This window comes from Malaclemys terrapin, chromosome 14 (assembly GCF_027887155.1).
Source record: "Malaclemys terrapin pileata isolate rMalTer1 chromosome 14, rMalTer1.hap1, whole genome shotgun sequence".
Lineage (NCBI taxonomy): Eukaryota > Metazoa > Chordata > Testudines > Emydidae > Malaclemys > Malaclemys terrapin.
The window spans coordinates 20187220-20191275 of NC_071518.1; the positions used below are offsets into that span (position 1 = coordinate 20187220).

General features: G+C 48.7%; 1 non-coding gene across 1 annotated transcript; it reads right to left on the minus strand.

Annotated features, from left to right (window-relative positions):
* Positions 1 to 462: 462 nt before the first annotated feature.
* On the minus strand, positions 463 to 536 carry TRNAT-AGU (transfer RNA threonine (anticodon AGU)). Its single transcript has one exon. It is a non-coding gene; the product is annotated as a tRNA-Thr (tRNA).
* Positions 537 to 4056: the final 3520 nt, after the last annotated feature.

Consider the following 4056-nt stretch of genomic DNA (forward strand, 5'->3'; position numbering starts at 1 on the left):
GCGCAGCACAGCGGGGAGGGGGGGGGAGGCACTACAGGGCCCAGCACGCTGGGGCAGGGAGGGGGCGGCACTACGCGGGCGCGGCACAGCAGAGAGGGGGAGGCACTACGCAGGGCGCAGCGGGGGGGGCAGGCCCTATGCGGGGCGCGGCACAGCGGGGAGGGGGGGGAGGCACTACAGGGCCCAGCACGCTGGGGCAGGGAGGGGGCGGCACTACGCGGGCGCGGCACAGCCAGGGGGGCCAAGCACTGTAAGGACTCTGGGAAGCGGCGCAGGGCCGGGGAGGGCTCGGGATCATGGCTGCGGGCAGGGCGTTCACTGGCTCCGGAAGAGAAGGGGGAGACCCTGCTTCTCCTGAACCACTGGCAGCGGCGGCCCCGCCGGACCAGCCAGTGCGGCCCCTGTCCTGGGAGGGAGCGGAGATAAAAATACCCCGGGGCAAAACGCGGGCCCGGCCCGCGCAGGCACCGCTGGGATTCGAACCCAGGATCTCCTGTTTACTAGACAGGCGCTTTAACCAACTAAGCCACGGCGCCGGTTGCTCCGTTATGTGGCGAGGCGGTCCCATCCATGGCTCGGCAGCCAGGCGGTTGCTCTCCTCGCACAAAAGGAGGTGGCTGCAAGCACCGCGTGGGGCTGGGGTGCAAGTGACAGCCCCTAGCACTCTAGCCCGCTGCATAATACTGCGCTCACTCCCGTCTCCCACGCCTCAGCGGCAATCCCCACCAGAGCCGGGGGTGAGAGCTCAGACTGCTCTCAGACCCTCTCCTAGCCTGCCACGCAGGCAGAGGCGCCCACTCCAACCCTCACAGAGCGGGGGGAGGGGTCCACCTTGCCCTTGCCACCCAGGGCTGGCGTACACTTAAAATGTAGGTCACCCTAGCTAGGGCACTCAGGGGGGTGGAAAATCCAAGGCCTGAGCACCGTAGCCTGCCAGGGTTTTGTGTGGCTGTCCAGCTTTGAACTGCACCTTCAAGCCACTGGCCTGGCTGAAACAGAACATTTCCCACCTTCAGGGCCACCTGGGGAGGAGAAGAGAGGAGACAAAGGGGGCAGTTGCCTTGGCCTTCCCCATGTGCCAGCTTGCAACATGTCACAGTGCCAGTCAGGCTTGGTCTGTCTGCCCCCCATCTCCGGAGCAGCAGCCGGACCAAATTTGAGTGGTGTTGCAACCCCATGTGCTACGTCTCACCGCCAATCAAATTTGGGCTGGCCACCAGCACTCCATCTCTGGCTTGGGGCAGACTGGCCAAACCTTCGTGGCACTGCGTACCACTTTAGCCACTTGAAATGGTGGGAGGTATGCTGAGCCCATAGCTATGCCAACCTAAACCCCAGAATAGATGCAGCAAGGTTGATGGAAGTCTGATAAGCCCTCCACATGCAGAATGTCCACAGACAAAAGTGGGAATTCCACTCTCAGGCTAGGTCTACACTACCCGCCTGAATCGGCGGGTAGAAATCGACCTCTCGGGGATCGATTTATCGCGTCCCATCGGGACACGACAATCGATCCCCGAATCGGCGCTCTTACTCCACCAGCGGAGGTGGGAGTAAGCGCCGCCGACAGAAAGCCGCAGAAGTCGATTTTGCCGCCGTCCTCACAGCAGGGTAAGTCGGCTGCGATACGTCGAATTCAGCTACGCTATTCACGTAGCTGAATTCGCGTATCTTAAAATCGACTCCCCCCTGTAGTGTAGACGTACCCTCAGAGAGCTAAGACTTTACACGGTTAGCTTCTTGGGGGCAAACACTCTGTTTTGTGCTATGCCAAGCAAAGTGATTACTTTAAAAATAGAAATAACAGCTAATGAATCTGTGGTTCCACTCCTGCAATCAGATCTGGAGGGGTGTAAAAGGTCCTTCCCCTTATGGATCTGATTACAAAATTGGGGTATAATTACAGTTTCCTCAACAGTAAAGCCAGGGATCACTTTGCCAATTTACCAGGAATCCATGGGCCATCCTTAGAACCAAATCATGGCTGTCAGTATGCCTGTCTCCTCCTATAGCAGACCCATAAGAGCAGACATCATTACCTGCAGAGAAGTGCAAAAACATAGGAAGTCAGGCAGCAGTGCAGATGGTGCTAGTAGAGGGACAGAGCAGATAGTTTTGGGTAGTTCTTGAGGCTTTATTCATCAAACAAGTTTGTTATGTAACTCTTGAATGCCCTATCTCAGGGGTGGCCAACCTGTGGCTCTGGAGCCACATGCGGCTGTTCAGAAGTTAATATGCGGCCCCTTGTATAAGCACAGACTCTGGGGCTGGAGCTACAGGCGCCAACATTCCAATGGGCCAGGGGGTGCTCACTGCTCAACCCCTGGCTCTGCCACAGGCCCTGCCCCCACTCCACCCCTTCCCCTGAACTTGCTATGCCCTCCCCGCCCCCAGAGCCTCAAGCACACCGGAAAACAGCTGAGCGGGAGGTGCACGGAGGGAGGGAGGGGGAGGTGCTGATCAGTGGTCTATGATATAGTTGCCAAATTTCCTGTTCTCTCTCTTCTTTGTCTTGATCTATCAAATTGAATCTGTTAAATAAGCATTAAAATACAAACTGATTTAATAAGTCTTATGGGTTTGCACCCCAGCCCCACGCGGTGCTTTGACTAATAAGTCAAAGTAACAGTTTGATTTGTCTTTCTTAATTTGGAAAATAAAAGACCCTTTCAAAAGAAAATTTCCACTTATTTGTCTCTGAATGTCACACTATTTATGCACAAAAAACCCTCTAGAGTAATTGGCTTTGCTCCCTCAATGGAAAATCTTAGAGGTTTGATTTTTCAGCTAAATGGGACAGGAAGAGCAAATAAAGGACAATCCCAATCAAATATTATAAGAATATTATTTAATTAAACAGATTATTTTCAAACATGCAGAAATTAGTTCATTATTCTTATTCATATTTAAGGGTAATTACTCCAACAGTAAGACAGGCACATTTTATGTATTCTGCAAAAATAATTCCAGCACCATACAAACTGCATTTTTTTCAACTTTTTACTGTAAACCAACAATATTTAATAAAGAGAACAGTGTCTTAGGATATGTTACAACTTGACCTCATGTTTTATTCAAAGCAGTAAAACATACTATATCTTAAAAAATCATTTTCTTTTCACCTTGGAGTCAAGTGCAACTGTAGCTACCAAGGCTACACAATTCACATGGCTTAAAAAAGAAAGACAATAGATTTTGATTTATTTTATAGCTTAACTACATTCCAGACTGGTACAATATATTTTTCTCCTTATAAATCCCTTTTAAAATAATATAATCTGCTGAAACATGTTTTTGATGAATGAGGCCCCCACATCTTGAAACACTAATCTCACATTAATTGACATCCTCACATAGCTAGTGAAGAGGTATAGACTTTTAGGGACCAATCTTGAGCGGTGCTGGAATTGAGAGTGCACAGCACCTTGCAGGATTGGGTCTTGAATATACAGGACTAGTTTGCCATATATCATGTCAAACACAAATAATAATGTATTTCTGTGATTGAAAGTTCCAAGAAACATTTTGTAGGGGGATGTTAGAAGCAAGATAATACAAACTTCATGGTCCAAATGCCCTCTCCACATTCAAATTTCAAAACCCTTTAGCATTTTCAATTGATGCAAATGTTTTTCATATTTCCAGTATACTCCACTCCAGAGTAGAAGAAGGTGGCTTTATTTTACACAATTTAAGGACAACTGTCAGCAAGTTACATAGTCACATATTTTCTTTGTTACAACCACCTTTATTAAGTGTGCGCATTTAAACGGGATGGATGTAATTTTAGTTTCTTGTACAATATGAATAGATTTAAAATCTTAGGACTTGATTCGGTCATCTGTTACACTGTGAAACTCAGTATGTATATTGCACATGTGTACAATGAATCAGCAGATTCTTTTTAACATAGATGTCACTGTATGGCACAGAAGTATGGAGGAAGTCCTTGCCTCTGTATGTACATGCAATATAATATACTGATAATCACAATTATGTATAGGCATATGCTTAAAAACTCAAATGTATTTGCACAAATAGTCTGTTGGGAAGAAT